The sequence below is a fragment of the Halyomorpha halys genome, unplaced genomic scaffold, assembly GCF_000696795.3.
Source record: "Halyomorpha halys isolate HHAL.00 unplaced genomic scaffold, Hhal_1.1 Scaffold56.1, whole genome shotgun sequence".
NCBI classification, from domain to species: Eukaryota; Metazoa; Arthropoda; class Insecta; order Hemiptera; family Pentatomidae; genus Halyomorpha; species Halyomorpha halys.
Genome location: NW_027115012.1, coordinates 1722447 through 1743342, shown reverse-complemented (window position 1 = coordinate 1743342; position 20896 = coordinate 1722447). Strand labels below are relative to the sequence as shown.

The window sequence follows — 20896 nt, the reverse complement described above, 5'->3', positions numbered from 1 at the left end:
CTTTTTTGAAAATTTGTTAATTTTTCATTTGTCGACTTATACTGTACATACAACAGTTACAATAATGCTTTTTTCATTGTTTTTAATGTCTCTTTTGACCCTTAAATTTCTGTTCATTTTCGTAACATCCTTTATTATTAAATTTATACAATACATACATATGCATAATAGAAATGGTATATGTATACTAACATACTTATGAAACCCTCCACTCCTGCCCTCCATGGTAGCCTTACTTATCTGACTTTTCAAACAGTCAATAATGCGAGGAGGCTGGTACAACATGTCACAATCTCACAAGAGGCAATTCTTCCCCGCTGGTCCCGCCCCACTAAGACCCCCGGGGAGCGACGGTCCTATATCACTTTTGAATTATTAGCTTAAAACGGGAAAATGAGACTTTAAGATAGATAAATCGAGCAATATTTAAAAAGCGCCTGAAATTGAAAAACAGTATGATTTTATTTTATTTCATGCATTAGCGGGGTAGGTCCGGCGGGGAAGGATTGCCTTTTTTTGTGTTATGATCTCCTCTTGTGGGATTGTGACATGTCGTACATCGAGCAACCTACTCGCAATAATTGCCTGTTTAAAAAGTCAGATAAGTAAGTCTACCATGAAGGGCAGGAGTTTAGGGTTTATGCAGTTTTCAATTTCAGGCGCTTTTTAAATATTGCTTGATTTACCTTTCTTAAAGTCTCTTCTTCCCGTTTTAAGCTTCCTTGGAATTTTAAAAAAAAAGGCAATACTTTTGAATAATTATAAAAAGTACGCTCACGGCAGACTCATGCCATCATCGATGACACCGCCTTCAGCGGACCCGGCAGCTTATCTTATAATGCCACACTGGCAATCCAAGATATTTATTTGCCTGTGTATATACATTTCATTCTCTTGTATATATTTAATTTGTTGTTCTAATTTTTTCTAGGAGGTCAGAAAAAAAAATAATAATTATAAAATACAATCACTTTAGAAATATTAGCTTAAAACGGGTAGAGGAGGCTTTAAGATTAATGGTTAATCGATCAATATTTAAAAAGCGCCTGAAATTAAAAACGGCGTGAAAAATTTCTGTTCATTTTTTTTTTTTCGTACCCTCCTGTAAAGTTTTAATTGGTATTTAGTACGTACATATAGGAGGTATGCTATATGTATAGCTGGTTATGAAGGATACCTTGGATTGCGAATTTGGAAAAATTTCTGTTCAAAGTCACTTATCACATTATTAACAATATGGACTATATCTATTCTACGAGAAAAAATCCGTAGCCGCCCGTGCATCACACAAGTTTCCATTACCACCGTGAAAGGTGCAATATTGTAAAATTCTAAACGATACATTTTTATTTTCATGTCGCTATAAAAATTTGTATTTTAGGGTTTCTCAAGGTGTATATAACGGATATCAACTTTATATCTGCCAAGAATACAACAATTTAAAAAAATAATAATAAACCCCTGGACGAATGCTTGGAATCGAGAGAGATTAGGCACGCTCAGCTATCTCCAATTTTCAGTGTGTAAACTGCCTTCTCTATTTCTTCCTTTTTCTCCATTAGTTAATCATCAGATTATTTCATAGTTTCTATTTATTAACTTTTTATAGCTTTTATTGATTAATTATTTCAAATAAACAAAATTTAAATAACTTTAGAGGAGGATTTTTTTTAATATTGACATTTAAGCCCAGTTATAACCCATTCGAGACCAATGCATTTCCGAGTCAAAAACACCGACTGCAAACCGTATGTGCCATGATCTTGAATTGTAATCATCAGTCAGTAAGGAAGAAGTGGCCGTTAGAACAAGACTGTGAAAAAAAATATCCTAGAAGTGTGTAAAAATAAAATTTGATGTTAGAGAGCAACTTATTTCCATGCAAGCATGTTTTTTAGTCAAAAATGGCATAATTATAAAGCAAAAAAATATATTGGTTTCTCGAATGGGTTGAACTATTTCAATGAGTATAAGAGCTGATATTATTAAAAAACTTTAAGTTTTGCCGAGTTAAATCAAAATCGTTGGAGCTGCTTTTGAAAAAATACAAAATAAATGTGACAAAACAATTCAATAAATATGCACTTTCGGCCTGTCGATTTTATCGAAAAAATTAATGTGACATCAAATACCAGGCGAATCCTCTGAGGAAGACATAAATATCGATGACTTACTTCACTGTGGTACATTTTCACTTACATAATTAAAAGTACAATTTAAAAATGCAAATGAAAACTCCACTTACTTAAATTTGCGAAAAATAACTTTTCATTTAATTTATTGACTGGTTTAGGTATAAAATCTAAATCTGTTTTATCATTAAAAAAAAAATTAAAAATTTCTAATGTTCCTAAAAGTAATATATTCGTATAAGTATGAGTTCCTTTGTAATATATTTGCGACTTTTATGTTTAAGTACTTCGAATTTTGTAAAAGAAAACAATCACATTCAGGGCAAACGAACTCTGTCTATTCTGCAAAAGTTATTTCAATAATGGTTTGTATCATATCCTCCTACATTGTCCAACCTTTAAAGAAAATAGACAATATATATTAAAGCCACCCATATCCGTATCTTGCGACCTACAAAAAATCGAAAATATATTGAACATTGATAGTGAAGCTAAATTGAACCGTGTGTAATAAGTTTGATTTTTTAAGTGGCATGAAAATAGTTTACGAAGCCAATTAACTGTATTACGCTTTGGTTATTAAAAATAATTCTCATTATTTTAAGTTTAATATAATGTAAAGAAGAATTACCTTAATAGATTTGTATTACCCAGTTTGTTTTATTTATTTTTTTATTGTTATAAAATGAAAAATAGTTTATTATTCTGGGACTAGATCCCTTTAGAACAATTACAAAGGTAGTTTTAATTTTATAATAACGTTTATTGACCATAAAATAGTGTGGCACACACCATACAGAGAAAAAAATAGACTAATTAAAAAACTAACTGACTAAACACACAAAAAACTAAACAAAAAGGTAGTTAAATAGAAGGGTTTTAAACGAGGGAAGGGTTGGTACATGACGTATGTTAGAGGGAATGGAGTTCCAGAGATATCAGAGCACGGATAAAAAATTATTTATCAAACAAGAGCAGCAATTCGGTGACGTGGAGGGTAGGTGTCTGATAAACAGGACCTGGTAGTACGGGATTGCACTGAGAATTTGAATTGCAGATTTTCTAGGATATAGGAGGGGTGTTGAATGCTTATTACTTGGGAAAAACATTCATTTCCCAAAAGATCTTGTTATTATTTTATAGATATTTGCTTGTCAATTATTATCATTGCTTCCTCCAACTTCAAATGAACCTTTCCGTTATAGATAATAATCATAGAATAAATTGTAAAGTACTTAAAAATCTTCCACCATATTGTTTTTCTGCATTGCTTATTTCAAGCTCTCTCCAGGTATGCTTGATGATTACGGTTCCCTCTGAGTTATCTTCATTCATTCATAACTCTCTCCCACCCCCAACATGATTTAACAATGATAACAACCACTTTCACGGTGACCCCGAGCTATATAGTCTGAGTTGGATTTTAAATTATGGTCTTCACAGTTTTTATTACACCACATAACATTGGTGCTTAGCTTCTGGTTTCTTATCACTGTTTGTTCATATGCGTATACACCGTACTTAATTCTGTTAATTAATCATAACTACGTTGTTAAAAGAGCTTATAAAAGAAGAAGTAAGGTTTAAGGTTAAAATGATGAATGTTTTATTCCACTATTATTTATATTTAGAATTCAATTACTCTATTGCGTATTAAAAAAACAAAGTAAGCTCAAACAGATGTTTACGTCAAGTAAGGATGACATTTCAATCTATTTCATTTCTTCTCAGACATTCCTAGTGCATTTCTAAATTTATTCAAGTATTACTGAGCACATAATACTGACTATGCTATGTGACTTCTGTCAGTTTCCATTTTCTTTAAACAAGAAATCTCATATCATATCTATCTTAATAGTTTGAATATTTGTCTGTTTTTGTTTTCAAATTGTTACCTGTTGTCATGATAAGGTTTAAAACTACTTACATCGCTGATTTATTCGGCAAAAAAAGTTATAAACAAAATTAAACATTATTGGCGCGTAGCTCAGAAAGTATAATTTTTTCACGGCTATTTTATACCAATCGATTAATTTCTTTCTGAAGAATAAGAAAAAAAATACTACTGATTTACTTAATAATAATGAAGGCCTAACGAACCCCTAGGTTCGATGCCGATACCACCAATCGATACATAAAAATTCGTAAAGTCCCTAAATTGCCTTATTTAATTAAACCAAAAATTACCCATCATCTTGAGGATGTAGACAATTAGGGAAAAATATAAAATAAATTTAAAACATTTCTTATTATTTATTTAGGTAAAAAAACCTAAAAAACTCAAAATGTGGAAATCGCATACCATGGTCATGAATATAAATCAAAACAGGACCTTTTACCCTCGAAACACAATTCAAAAAGGCGTAAGACATGAAGTTCCATCAAGGTCCATCAAAGCTGGTGAACGATCGCAAGAACAGGCTGAAAAGCATGTTGCATAGAGTGGTTTCACATGAGGGGCGGATTCCTTGGTTGCAATTCATACAGGAGTAGTTCGTGAGCCGATATATTACTGTTTCCACCATACAATCACAACATCTGGACCGCTTTTTGAGGTGGGGAGGGGTTGATTTTGGACGATCATCAGCCGGGAGGGATCTTGAGACGAATTTTCAAGGAGATGTAAAGACCGGATTTCAGCCGGCTTCTTCGCTGAAGTTGACCGATACACAGATCATGTGACATTTTTTTGGGGAAAACACTTCTTTGAATTCATTCCAATTGATTTCCGATGTGAAAAACCCAGGAATTGATCCCTCCCAAGTTCAACATAGTATAGAAAACAGTCATTGGCGATCTATGTGTATTTCGCTGCACGTTGTGCCTCACATTTGGTTAGTAGTGTCACCTCCAATTTTGTGAGCATTATAATACGTTATGACCTCAGGTTTTGTTTTTCTCCAGTACATTTAACAATAGCTTTTGATCCGAGCACAGAAGAAATCAAGAATACACAATAATTCTTGCATGTGACGTAGGTTTCCAATACTATCCCTATCAAAGAAATACTGAAATAACGATTGAAGAATTCATGAAATAATTTTGGAAAGAGGGGCGATGAACCTGAACGAAACACCAGAAAGGCGCGGTGAGCATGACAGGCACACGACCCCAATTCATAAACGGTAATGGTACCTGACGAAAATGACTCGAACACAAGTATCGAAAAACAGTAAAGTGCTTGAATTTACTTTCTAAAGTGAAAAATATTGACCTCAGATTTGTAACGTGATCGGGCGCGGTGAGTCTGTCAGATCTAAACACGTGTGACGCACTTTCTTTACGGCAGGAGATGAACTGACTGGGCGGGTTGGAACCACCCCACAAAGTTAGGAAACTACTGGGAGGTAGGGGTCACACTCGGCGCCTTTTTGGAAGAGACAGCAAAAAAACCGAATCCTGTGCCTGTCAGATCAGCCGCGCCCGAAGCAGGGTTAAATATTTAACTATAAATCAGGGTTAAAATATCATAAAGTCTGCTCTTCCCGTTTTAAGCAAATATTTTAAAAGTTATATAGGATCGTCACTCACTGGTGTTCTTGGTACATATATTTGTAATTGTAATTATATATCAATAAAGAGGATTTGAAAATAAAAATAAATAAAAAAGTTTAATATCTTCTGCTGTTCCATTTAGACCCAATGCCTTTATAAGGACGAAATATTAGTTTCAAATAAAGAAAAGATTTTAAACGTTTTATTTTATACCTTCAAGTAAGGAAACAAATACAGACCTGGATTTACTGTTTCTATATAATACATCTCAATTTGACAGTATTATTTTCATATCCTTAAAAACTTTTACAATGTTTCGATATTTATATTATAATTTTCGTTTATTTTAAGTACATCTTTTTAAGCTTCACAGGCTTACATTTTTTGAAGGTTACAACAACAACTGAATGTGAGAAGAGAGAAAGCAAGGTTTCATTTTAAAATATCAATTGGCTTATTCCAATACGATTCGTAACTATCATCAAACATGCTAGGGCTGGGGTTTTGCTGAAGTTGACTTGTTAATTCAGTATATTAAAAAAAAAAAAAAAAAACTGTACCACTATAACCCCTGAAGGGTTGTATTTTGGAAGTAAGAACTTTTTTTTCACTGATTTTTACACAATTAAGGGTTTTACACAATTCACATCCGGAGTCACCCACTTCATGAGGCTGGGTGGACTCCGGAAGGATCCCGAACCCACAGAGCTGACTCACAGATACAGTGAAATAGAAAAGAATGAATTGCCCCAGACGGATTCGAATCCAGGCCCGGATGTTAGCGGTACAGCGCCTTACTCGCTGAGATGCCCCACACCCCAGTAAATTAACTTAAAAGTAATTAAATAAAGTGTACCTAATATTTTTACGCTCTAATTTTTTTGTTAGATAAAATAAATCCTCTTTCAAAGTACACTTCACCTCACTTGGAAATAAAGCAATTATAAGTTTGGAAGGCCACAGCTCTTATACTCCTAGACATGCTTGAGGTATTCAACACGGAGCTGAGTTGATGGAATTTGTTAGTTTAATTAAAATTACCAAATTAAAACTAATGAATGACTATTAGCCGAGATTATTTATTATTTTTCAATTTTAATTTTATTATTTATTTATTTATTAACAGTGAAAATTTAGGTAAAACCAAGTTGATTTACACTAAAAGAAAGTTACCTATAATTTTCTAAATGACACATATTTTTTGAAAAGATGTTCCATGGGTTCCATTCATCAAAATCTTTTTGAGGCTTTGATTAAATAAACATTATCATGGTCGTTTCATTTTAAATTGAAATGTATTTATTATTCATAAATGTCATGAAGAAATTATGAAAGCTTCAAGAAATTAGAAGCTTGGTCTTTGAAGAAAAACCAACAATAGGAAACTGTTCAAAAGTGGAAGGCAGACTTTTTAATTATTGACCACTTTAAAACTTGCTTAAGAGTCGAGGCATTTTGGAAGCTATTAAAATATTGAAACTGTTCTAAAAATACTTTATCTTACCGCTGTTGCTGATGTTAAAAACTAAAATGAACTGAAAAATACACGTTTTCCCTTAATGTAGAGTTAATGAAAATATGTATCGTCATGGGTTATATGGTATAATTATATATGTTACAGTTTACAACTAAAACCTACAGTCTGTCATAACTTTTTAATGAGTAAATGAAATTAATAAGCTAATCAATAGAGACAGTAAAACTTTATTCGGCAATGCTGCCCAAATACATCGGGTTGCTAAAACACACAACATGCTTACCAATCCATAATTGGATATATACAGTCATTTCTTGAATAATTAATATTAAAAAAATGTACAAATTTAGGTTAAATAAATTACCTTAAACACGTGCATCATAAATAATCAAAATATAAAGAGTATTTATACTTACCACACGGAACTCGAAGCCTGTGTCTCTCACTCAGCTTAGTCAATTGTAACGAAAGCCAATTGAGTTTGAGGGCGTTAGAACCACACACACTTTGTGTGACTGGGGTACACTGGCGTTTCCACCTTTGAAAAGGATTGGAGTGATAAACAGGATAGAGATCGTCCTAAAAGATGTAAATGATGGAAGAGGTTCTGAAGTTGATGAATTGGGATACAATATAGGAATAATACGATATTAGGGTCTTATGATTATCTTATGGTTATCAGATTGTAAACTACTTAGATTCACTTATTTGATAATCTATATGATACTTAACTGCATTCATGGACTTCCTACTAAATTATTTTAATGTGGCAAAATATGCAGAGCAATATCGACATCCCGATATCATTAATAAAATATCATTATTACGATATCTATTATCCATATTATAATATTTATCAAATTTATACTTCTATATTTGTTGTACAGACCGAAATGGATTGTAAAAGGAAACTATAGGGGGGAAAAATTGTTAATTATATCTTATTATTGTATCTCTTTTTTTTCTGATTATACCATGTATGTGTAATTTATATATGTCCGATTACGGATTGATAAGTATGCTGTGTGAGATAGCAACCTAATGTATTTCGGCAGTATAGATAAATAAAGTATTTCTCTCTCTCTCTCTCTCTCTCTCTAATCATCAATTAGCTTTATTGATGATGTAAAAGAAAACAAAAATTGTAGCAGTCATAGTGACCAGCGATGTTATAAAATTCATAGCACCTGATGAAAGGTTAATGGAAAGGAAGAGAGAGTAATCATTGTTCTTAATATTTTCCCTAAACGATATTACACTGTCTATTGAAGTCATGGTAAAATATATGGTTTGAATTCTTCAATTCAATCCCTTCAGATTATGTTACAAATAGTAATTTTTAATAAAGCAAGGTTTAATTTTTTTTTTTTTTGTTATATTTTGAAGTGTACACAGCCCCTTCTGCATCTAGGTATCTCATAGTACAAGAGCCCAAGAGGAGAAAAAAGGCAGTTATCTCACTCCAATTTTTTATTATTTTAATGAAAACTATGTATAATTAATAGTCAAAATTGATGAGTTTGCCAAGTATAAGTAGGGGGAATTAAAAATGGCAGCTGTTTCAAAGCGATAAAAAAAAATAATTTTTAATTCGGAGCTCTATATTTTAAAAAGTAGGAACAACACAAGGAAACCTAAGAGAACGTCATTTAAAGAGGAACAAATTTGCTAAAATATGAGTCCTAATAGAGTTATTTACGTTAAATAGTTTTCGAGACATAGCTTTTTAAAAAGCAACATTTCATAAAAATGTTGTATGGGACGTACTGAAAGATTAGTAGTTAGTGAATTTATTTTTTAAAATTTATATCTCAAAAGCCATTTGACGTACAGATGTCTTGTATTAGCACTCAAATTAAAGCTAGTTTAATGAGCTTATAATGTTTATCTTCGTAGGAGTAACAGTTTACATGAATTTTTTTTAAATAAATTGATTTATAGTTGTTCGGACTAATTTTCATTTGCTAAATTTATATTCATATGTGAATATTATAAAAACTACTACCCCTACGAAGACAAGTGTCTTAAACTACTTTATAGTAAGTTAAATTTCCTTTATTTTGAGTGTTAGCAGACATATGTGCATCTTCATCTGCGTTTTTTAAATATGTTTAATTTTTCCATTATTACAATTCTACAAAATTTTCTCTTTTTTTCCATCACACATACAAATAAATTTAAGTTAAAGTATAAAAGAATAAATAACCATTTCAAATATATATAAAGGTTAAACCCCCATTGACAACATATTAATATGAAAAAAAACATTCTAACACATACAAGTAAAAATTAAAATATAATAAATAAATATATTAAACTAAAAGTTAAAAGTAATAAATATATTAAGCTAAAGGATAAAAGTAAAAATGTACATTGCTCCTTCATCCACTTAACCCTTTAATAATGACAGTACAATGTAGATTACAAGTGTACGATTACTGAAAATATTTTTTCTGACCTAGAACTATCCAGTCGGGTCCAATATGGTCAATAATCGGTATTGGGCGTGTAGTCTAGCATGTGTGATGATCGCCAAATGTAGAAGGGAGCATTAAAAGCAAATATTGGTCAATGATTATTGAGCCAGGCATCATCATTAAATTATTATGAAGCTGTATGATTGAAAATACAGATTGTATTTAACGCAGCTTTTTGGACTTCAGAGGTGCTAGACTAGTGGAGTAGTTCCTATTTAAATGTAGTTTATTATAGTTATACGAGGTTAAAGTCATATAACTATTTATACAAGACGAGACAAGTAGTGTTAATGGATACAGTAGTGGGCAACGACCCAGTGACCATTTTAGTTGCACGGTCTATGATTATCGTAGGCAGTCGATAGCCAGCTGCAGAGACGGAAGCAGCGTCAGCAGGTGTGCAGTCTGATGCAAGGACTGCCGATGGCGGGCAAGCGGCTGATGTAACATCTTCGTAGGCCGGTCCCTAGGGAGCTAATTGCTCCTCCAGGTATGTCTTCTGGGTCAGGGGCGGCTCTACAATAACGGACGCCCTTGGCCGTTCCTTGCCAAACATGTGAGGGCTTGGCAGAAGGCGTTGATTCCTTTCGTGCCGAAATTGGAGAGACCTCTTTTGTTAGTATATTCAAGTCAGTGTGTCATCAACCTTTCTCATTAACTCTTAAAATTGCTTTTAAGTGTTCCTAAACAAAGGACTTGCGAATTACAGTTTTTTTTTTTTTTATTAATAAGGCAATCCACATCGAATGTGATGTTTGACTATGCATATTGATTGACCTCTCGGAAACATTCTTAGTATCATCATATCCATACTAAAACATATTAGCTGATTTCATAGCAATGGTCAGCATTAAGAACACATACAAAAATAAAATAAAATTTAGAAAAGTTTTATATTTATTATATTTTATAGTAATTATATATTTTTACTCAATAACGGTGATATTAATTGCTGTCAAATAAATTATTTCTGTTTTGTTAAGGTAATCCAATATTTCCGGAATATGAGGGCAGTTATCGTTTAATAAAGTCAAATGGTATGACAATCCACTGTCTATCAAATGCCTACAGTATGACAGTATATGCTTGACTGTTAGTAGTACGTTACATTGTCTACATGTTGGTCTAGATTTCTTAGCCTGTTCAGTATTATTTGGAGTCGTCTGCAGCTTTGGATGGATCTATGGAATCTTCGATAGGTACTGCACTCTTAATTTATCTGTTTTGTTGGTCCACTGAAACCTTATCCACTAAACTTGATAGAAAGTGTTATGATGTTTGTTTTGAGGATACATATTTAAAACAGGGTTCCTTCATAACTGTTCACTTTTATTTTGATAATCTTGCTCTTCTAACTTATGCTTTTTCTTTTAAATTTTTTAAAAACAGTTTATGCAAAAATATTTATTATAATGTTCTTATGAGCACTGTTACATCAGAATTATATAGTAAAAGTCCTTTGAATAACTTCTGTTTTATTTTCTCTTCCAATAAATTCTTGATCAGAACTTTTATATGCAAGTTCTTCACTATAAAATTTCTCGATACAGCATATTAGTGAGAAAAACTATTAAAACATTTATATACCTGCTCGTCTGTGTGTGCATGTGTATGTATATCTTTGCCTGTGTGCAGACCTAATTAGGTTTATAAGAATTTTTTAACAATACTGCTTTCTTTGCAAGTTTATCCTCAAGCTCTCAGCATAAAACTTTAATAAAATATATATATTTGTAATATTTGGCGGGGATTTATGTTAACAGAGGATTTATAAAACTCCTTTAACGCAAGTTCTTAAAAACGTTTTATAAAATAATAAACGTCCTTGTTAAATAATTAAATTGAAAATTTTTGAAAAAAAAGTCGTTGTCACAAATAAATTCATACATAAAGACCTTAATTTTCCATATGATCTAGCCCGAACCAGGTATCATTCCTTCCATTATAAGCTCCCTAACCATCAAAACGCTCTAATTCCTTACCATGTTTTTTTTTCATTCCTGACGATCCTCCGAGGTGCCTGAAAAGAATATGGCCACAATGCCTTCTCATGTAAAAACGTTATTAAAGTTTTATGTATCATGCCATTATGATCTTACATCAAATTTACTGGATGTATTATTATGTACAGTTGTAAATTTCAATAAAAATATAAAAAAATATTTCTTGAATAATTAATTAATTCAAAATAAACCGTGAAATGTTTTATTAATTATTTTTTCAACTTTATTTGTTTATTCATTTAATAAAAATGTTGAATTGATGAAGGGATCAGAAGCATCTCGTTAGTATTTCCTTTTAGAAATTTTTTTTTTTTTTCAGCTGTAGAAGTATTTCACTTTCCAGGAACTTAATAACGGCTTAAGTACTGGATCAATTAAAGATTTTTTATCGGAACATTTCCTACGCGGTTAAACATCTTCCGAGGTTGACACGCAATTGAGGGGAAAAATGCAAACTTTTTTCAAAATAAGTTGGCCACCAATATTTCTATTGAACCTTTTTCACATTTTTTTTTATCTTTGCATTTGTCTATTTTTTCACTAAAACCTGAACAAAAAAGTAATCATTATCTTTCTTTAAATGATATAGAATAGATATAAATGATATAGAATGAGCTGATTTCAGATTCCTTTTTACTTCAATGTGAAATCTGATAATTAGCAAATATAGATTATATTACTTGTATAATATTTATTGTATTATATTAGTTCAGGATGTATCTTTGTATTACTGTGTATCTTTATACGCAATGGGTATAAAAGGCTGTGTAATAAGAAATTAATGTGCGAACGCTTGGGAATAATGCATAATAGATGATCAAACACCCGATAAATAACCAAAGCAAAAAAAATTAATGTATGGATTTAAAAACAAAATTGATTTTAATTAAAAACAGCAATAGATGAAAATTTTTTTGTAGATGAATTTCGTTTCATATTGGTATTCCAAGATACATTTATTAATGTCAGCACTATTTATTTATTTTTCCTTATTACACCCCATTTGGTGATACAATCCTGATACATGAGGATATTATCTACAAGTAACCTACTTATTCTAACAAGAATGGGGGGAGGTTAAGTTTGGTTCCGTGTGCCGCTGCAAGATAAAACTCAACACCTCCCCCAGACTGAATCGGACTGGCGCCGCTGCAGTTGTGAGATTGCTAAGGTGATGACTTAACTCCCTTGGTTAAAGCGGACTAAAAAAAAAAAGTAGTTTATGTATATGCAAGACATATAATTTTTAGATTAAAATTCCTTTTCTAACCATGAAAATGTGTTATTGTTATTGTGCTATTGAAAAAGTAGTCTATATAGATTGAATTTGAAATTTAAAAATTATTTCTTAAATGTGGATTTTTATTATTTATATACAAATACACTCAAACATCGTTTATACGTACATATCTATTGTTTGTAAAGTTTTAATTTAAATTTCTTTTTTAAGTATATAGGCCTAAAATGTTCTCACCTGTTAGGTTCCATTTTTTGGTTTGATTGCAAAAAATTTGGTTTGATATAAAATAAAATACAGATCGTTATTTATGATTTTACGTCTATATCTACGGATTGTAATTTTGTATAATTTTCTATGTCGGTCATTAATGGGTTTGAAAAGTAAGGGCAATATAGAAAGAAATTATGAGTTAATTAGTACAAGTATTCATGTACGATATCTATATTTAATTGTTAATGGATCTTGGTTAATCTTATGAAATATGAATATTTGTTAACAATTCTAAGGCAGTTAGTGAAGCTCCACATCGAACAGGCATACGTTAAATTTATTTATATTATGAAGAAGATGGTCAGGGATGTGGTCACAAGCCCGCATTTTAGCGATGATGAAGCTCTACAAAGTAGGGCAAAACGTCGGCAAATAAATAGTTGTTAACTATTTTTGTTTTCTTTTGACCGCATTCCTGACCATTTTCTTCATAATTTAAATTAATACGGTCAATTATTAATTTATTTATATACTTTATTCAATTGTTTCTTATACTAAATAAATTGGAGTTTTACAGTAATAAACGAAACTAATATTATCATAACATAAATTCCTTACAACGGTCAATTACACAGGTTTTATTTCTGCAAAAAAACACGGATCATGATCATTGCTTATAAATATTTTGTTGTTACAGTTTAACGACATCAAAATGAATTGAAAATACTTCAATCGAAAACTGATACTTATGGAACTAATTTAGTAAAGGATTGAATGAAATGTTAGTCATAACCTTATCAGTTACCCTTCCTTATCAGCTTGACCCTGACCTAGTATTCGAGAACAGACTCCGGCTTCCTATAAAGTACAGTCGATGCAATATCTATAGTAATAGTAACAATAAATTAAGTCCTAATGTTGCTTATTATTTCATTATCAATCATGTCATTAATATTTTCCTGTGAAATATGGCTCTTGCGTTTTCAACTTTTTTTCATTCAACTTTACCTTCCGATTACGCAATATTTTAGGTTCCTGTCTTAATGGCACACTCGCATCCTCCCTGGTCCATTACGTTCCAGAATCTGTTTTGGAAGAATAGTGAAGCCAGTTCATTTTTGGCAATGACCGTGGAACGTAAATATTGAAAGACTAATATTTGCGAATGTATATTGTGGCATTTATAAAGAACCCATTAGGGTTAAATTGAAGTTTTTATGTTAATTAGTTTATAATGATATTTCAGCTACTCATAATACTTCAGGAGTCATTAGCAGTAAACTTTGAAAACATGTGGCGTCCATTTAAAAAAATTAGAGCTATAAGTTTCAGATTTATCCCGTGAATCTATCGCGAAATATAACCGCTATGAATCTTCATACTGTGTTTATTATGAAATTAGATATTCTATTTTATTTCCTGTTGGATTGGCATACTTAAGATTCCCCAATCAGGACGGTCTCAAAAATTTCTGTTTTTTTTTTACTTTCACTTACTTATACGTGAAATATGTAGTAAGAGAAATTGTTACGATCCCGAAAAATTTCGAATTCGAAATATCGACGGAAATACATGTTTTGAGGTCCCCTGAGTCCAAAAACATAGTCTCGCAAAATTTGTCGTTGAACAGACTAGTAAAAAAACAAAAAGACATAAGAAATTGAAACCGGAATGGCCCCTCCCCATTTCCTGTAAGCCCCCCAGCTATCATGCCAACAATGTATAACCGCCTTCAGCGGACCATGTTTGCTCATCTCATAATGCCATATGGCAAACGAAGATATAATGTAAATTGTATATGTATAATGTATTGCATTATATTATTATGTATTCTGTAACCATATAAAAAATAAAGAGGTTTGAAAAAAAAGAAATTGAAATTACATTCACATGATGATTATACGTATATATAGTGGGAGTTCTATTAACTCCAAGGACCCGGTTTCGAACCCGGCTATGGTAGATAATCATTATCTGTTACCAGTAGGCGTTGAGTCAGCCCTGTGGGTTCGGTAGTCCTCTGGGGTTCACCCAGTCTCATAAAGTGGGTACCCTTGATTAAGTAAAAATCTGGCGGTTGAGTGTGATTCTGACCAAATCACTTCCTTGCACAACCGTTGGTATAGTAACAGTACTTCCTTACAAAGTACTTGCACCCCCGACTCCTTCATAGGTTGTAGTAGTGGTACATATTTGATTTTAATTTATATACAAAGGATCATACAGCTACTTTTTCGCTAAAACTGACTGAAAGTGCCCCTTTATAGAATCAATGTTTCATACTTTTTGTATTTTCTTAAACAACGCCTCAACCAATTTGAATAAACTCGCATTATCAGTGGTATAAATAGTATTTAAAATTAGATAGGTCGTATCCTCATTGAAAAATTTTGGCAGGGCATTCATGGCGAATGTTTAAAAAATCTTCCTCTAAATTACCTTTTATTTTGTTTACTTGAATAAAATAACCAGTTCTTCTTGTTAGCAATAACGAACAATGGATAAATACAAAATATAAAAGAATTTCAGGAATAACTAAAGGAGACATAAGGAAAAACAGATGAATTCAATTCGGGCGTGAAGAACCGAGATCACCCGAACATTTCCGACTGCATTACGACTTCGTTATTTTCGTTAAACTGTCCCACTATTTTTAGGTCTAAATTTCTTTTCGTTACTTCCTCCTCAAGAAACTCTAAAATAGGAATTTCATAGCAATAACAAAATTGAAATTAATTGTTCATAATTTTCGCTTTCTATGATCTTTATTTTATTTTATTTATTTTTTAGGAAAATCACAAAAATAGGTAAAGACCACGAATATGCACAATACCGCCGATTTTTTAAAGGGTATTCTACCCTCAATGGTATATCTTTACCACTTAAGCCCATAATGGGTCTTGGCCTAAGTTCTTGATAAGGAAGCAATGTTTCTGGACTAACTGATGCGCAAAGAGGCGATTTGATCTAATGATTGAGTAATGTGGTTTGATGATAGATTGGATTGATAGTGATGTAATAAAAATCAGGCTCAACCGTCAGGTACACATGATCTGCTACAGCCGGACTCGAACCTGGGCCCAGAATGTAAGAACTTAGCTTATTACTGAGCTATTCTGGTCTTTAAAAGTCACCCTAAGGTGCATTCAAGATATTTTTCGAAATACTTGGAAGTCGGTTTAAGATCTTTAGTAGAGAACCATAAGACGACTCGCGCTATGAACTGTGATGATCGAACCGGACAACTGAAGACACCAGTGCAACACTTAGCCTTGTTGTGGATGTGACACGCCAAATCTTTTTATCAGGGAATCCCTTTTTAAGCTTTTAAAAGCTCCCTCTTTTCAAGAGCCCGGTTAAACACTGGGCTCAAAATACGTTGAAAATATATAACACCCTTGAGGGGCCAGACAGTGGCCCTGAACTCAACCTATTAAGATCTCGGATCAAGCTTTATACGAAGTCGATATAATTTATAAAAGAAATTCATGACGTAGAAAAAAGAATTATATTCATTATAATAAAAAGTTAAATAATTTCGCATAAAACCAAAAATATCAGTCTAGTGTCACAAAAACACAATTTATCTGGTGAAACCAGTGAAACTTCTTAGCGGACATCCCTCTATAACGAAATACCCTCTTAGTGGACAATCTTATTAAGATCCCAGAGAACAAGGTATAAATTAAATACAGTTTAACAGCTCTATTGTGGAATTGCTCCACTCCGAACGTGAACGTCTATTAATTCCTTATTCGGACTTTTTACTCCTCTATAACGGACACAATTTATATTTGCTCTCTCTCAAAATTTCAATTTTTACGTTTCAAGATGTATGTAATCCCATCATTAAAAAAAAATTGGTACACGGCTTTTCTCCGAGACCATGGTGCTATTTTTATTTTTTATTAAGAGAGATTTTTTTTTCATTCATTTATTTATTTGTATTCTTATTTTATTTTATTTTAGTGAGATGTTAATGATAGTTAATGAGATCATTCATCACTATTACCTATTGCCCACAACTATGTGGCAGATTGTAATATCTATCAATAAATAGAAAGTATTTAAAGAAAATTTTTTAAAATTAATTTGGCAATGTAATAGTTACAGGTATAGTACGTCTAAAATGAGTTTGCCTGGAGAGGAGGAAACTCGCACCCCTCCCTCTTTAACTCTTCCTCCCCTCTTCACCATTACAAACCCCTCCTACCGGGAACAAAGTCTAAAACAAAACTTTTTTATTAAAAAATGTCGGCGGGATAACAGTTGCCACTACGCATCACCCTCCCCCCCCCACTTACTCACAGGCAAACTCATCTTAGATGAACTATACTCTCAGGATGATTGTCGAAATTTGACATAAGCTTGTCAATTGTCCACAAGCTTTCAAATTTACGTTGCTAAAAATTACTCCATTTTAACTAAGATCAAATTTACTGAATGTATTATATAATATACAGTTGTATATTTTATTTAAAATATTTTTAAAAAATAATTATATTAACACATCTATATAGGGGATGAAAACATCTTTCTCGTGGGTATTCATTATTTTTTTTAAAATTTATTTATTGATATTTACAAATGTACATAAAATACATCAAGTAAATTTGAGGAAATCAAAATGGTATGGTACAAGCATGTAGAGAAACTCTAAAAACATTTTTACAATATAAGGCCTCGAGGCTATCTTCTTTTCAGACGCCTCGGAGAATTGTCCGGAATAAAAGAGGAAGCAAGATTAGAAACTAATGGGTTTGAGTGGTTAGGGAGTTTGTAATGGAAGGATTAATATCTGGTTCGGGCTAGATCGGTTACAAATGCAACATTAAGGTCTTTGTGGGTGATTTTATTGGTGATGAAGTAGGGAGCATTTAGGATTTGACGAAGGATTTTGAATTGTAAGGATTGGATACGAGAGGAATTCGAAGGTTTAGTGGAGCCACAAAGCTCAACGCCGTATGTCCAGATAGACCTTATAATTGTCATGTAAATCAGTCTTTTGTAATGAATTGGAAGTTTGGACCGTTTGTCTAGCAAGTGCTGTAATAGTCGAAATCAACGTGTAGTTTCTTGCCTTTTCAGTCTGTGGGTATTTATAGATATAGAACTTCCACTTTATTTAATAAATGATTTTGTGTTGACCGTTGGTTACCTATTCGTGATCGCTTTTAGATATCGTGTTTGTAAATAAATAAAGAACCAGTTAAGTATATAAATTATAATTTCAATTCACGACATTAATAGTCTCAAGCTCTATTGTCAAGACACATCTGCAGGGTCCCAAAGAACTCCCCTGGAGAATTGAGACTTGAGGTGTTGGAAGATTGATGGAATCGCTCCTTGAATCAGGCGTTATAAATCCTCATTCAAAGACCCAACTTGATTAATGTAGTCCTATTTGAAAGTATGATAAGAATGTGCTTGGGAAAAGCTGGGCTACCGAAGGTATACTTCAAACACAATGAATGAAATAAATCGAACGATACTGTTGACGGAATGATTGGCTAATGCTGGTAAAATTCTTCAGCAAAATTAGAGCTACTGATCTCAATCTGAAATATTGATTCATTAGAGATTCAATGCTCAAGTTCGTTTACCGAAGTCTTTGGTTACTTTCGTGAATAATTTGAGAAAGGGATCGACCAGCATCGAGGTTATAAAAAACCACAGAAAAAAAATAGTGCAGAAACTGTATTTGAGTATTCTTCCAAGATTGCATGAAAAACTTCCATATCTCTAGAACTTCAAAATGGCCTTACAGAATAGCCATGTAAATATTCATAAAAATATCTATATATTGCACCGATAGTTTTCAAATATATTGAAACAGTAGTTTGATATATCGAAAAAACACCAATACTTTATCTTACTCAAAATATCGATATTGGAGTCATATGACTATAAGATTGTAAACTAGTATAAGATTTATTGATTTGATAATCTATATGATACTTAACTGTAATCATAGACTTTCTACTATTTTTTTTTTTAACTTGATAAATGATAATATCAAGGAATAATAGTAACATCCCGAAATCAGTAATAAAATATTGATTAAAATATCTACTATCGATATTTATATTTCAATATATCGGAAAAACAATTACAGGATACATTTATTTTTTAAATATCTATATTTTCCCAAGAGCCCTATTACAGAAATTTTCTGTCCAAAATTCAAATACAGTGTAATATCGGTATTCCGAATACTCCAGTAATCCGACCTGAAGTGGAAAAAAGTACGTTTTTTGAGAAAACTCAACAGATAATTGCATTTTTTTTTTTTGCAAATAAAAGTGCACATATGTAAAGGACATTTTTAACTTTCCGATATTTAGGTAAGTTATCATAATTACCGTGAAATTCGAAACTGAAAATGTTTACACATTTTCGAAATTGGGTAATCTAATTCCTATGGAAGTGTTCATCATATATTACCTTGGAATTAGAAACACATATCTATTTTTTAAATCATTTGACTCTATAAAACTAATTTTTATTAATAGTATAAATATAATAACTTTTAATATAAAAATAAATAACAAATTTCGTTGTTTAAATCTTTTTTTTTTTTTATCACGTTTTAGATACATCCATACAAAACCATTTTTTTTATTTATACTTTTTTTCAATTACAAATGAAAAATCTTTTAGTTTTAACAAATTAAATCATTACATAGCTTTATGTAATGATGTAAAAGTTTTTTTTTAAATTCAAATTGTCAAATTTCCAATAAAAATGTTTAAAAAAATTTAATAAATAAAATTAGTTACGAACTCGATTTCGTACGATACTCGTTGAGAACTTTACCATAGTATGATAATACCAAAAATAATTCCTGGGAATATTTCCCACCATGTGTCCCTGTCATACGCCCTGTCCTATCTAACTTTAAAATCATTCACTTACGTTGAGCGGTATTTACTCATTTATAAAACATAAACATTTTTTATTTGCTAAATTGGGATTGCATCGTGATGATAACGAACTGTATAACACGACGATTTTATATACTTTAAATTTTAAAAATTATTTATAAATTAGTTTTTATGAATCATTACTTTACTTGGAATAAAATATTTGTTCTTTAAAATGTTTATTTCTTATTAAAATATTTTTATTTTAATTATTAAATCTCCTTTAAGGATTTTACAGTAAGTACCATTTGCTGTAGAATCTTGAAATTTTCTAAATATAAGATGCAATTTGAAATTCCTAAAAATATTGATAGTCGTAGATAAAAGAACGCTCATACGAGTTGTAATGAATCAAAGATCTTTTTCAAGCAATATTCTATTTCGATTACAGTTTTCGTTCATTTAAAAAAAAAAAAAAAGGATTCTTATTTTCATATCTTACATTCTCTGTATAAAAAAAAAATTTTCTTTAAAAAAAAAAGATTAATTCAGTACTGTGTATACATAAGAAACAATTTTTTTTTTTTTAATGATCGTAGACTGTAGTATAATAAAAAGATAATTTATCATACTTATGGACTTCCAATATTTAAACAAATTTTAAATGAAATCTTATATTATAAAAGATTCTATAATAATATATAAGATTCTAGATTCTACTGTAAATTTTACTTGTAATATATATTTATTATTTACTAATAAGGAGTAGGTAAGAGGAAATAAAATCCCTAAAGATCTTTAAGTGTTATATAAACATATTCCATTCATGGGTTCCTCAATAACAATCAATTATATTTTTTAAAATATCTCTCAATTTTTCCTTCTATTCTTGGAAAAGCTAACTACATTTTAATTAAGTTGTTACCAGGAAACTTGCGTTAAATTTTCAAGGCCTACAACAATGCGTATTAATTTTTCATTTGGAAGGAAAAACCATT

At 31.3% G+C, this 20896-nt stretch overlaps 1 protein-coding gene across 2 annotated transcripts in view; it reads left to right on the top strand.

Moving 5' to 3' along the window:
• The window catches only part of LOC106692425 (odorant receptor 85b), a 259507-nt gene that overhangs the window by 141844 nt on the left and 96767 nt on the right, over nt 1-20896 (top strand). Inside the window, exon 1 of one of the 2 annotated variants that reach the window (XM_067052113.1) lies at nt 9968-10071. The exons of the other annotated variant lie outside the window; for it this stretch is intronic. The gene's annotated coding sequence lies outside the window, so the exon portion shown is untranslated. Of the gene's footprint in view, nt 1-9967; nt 10072-20896 lie in introns of those variants that run through there. 2 annotated transcript variants of the gene reach the window in all.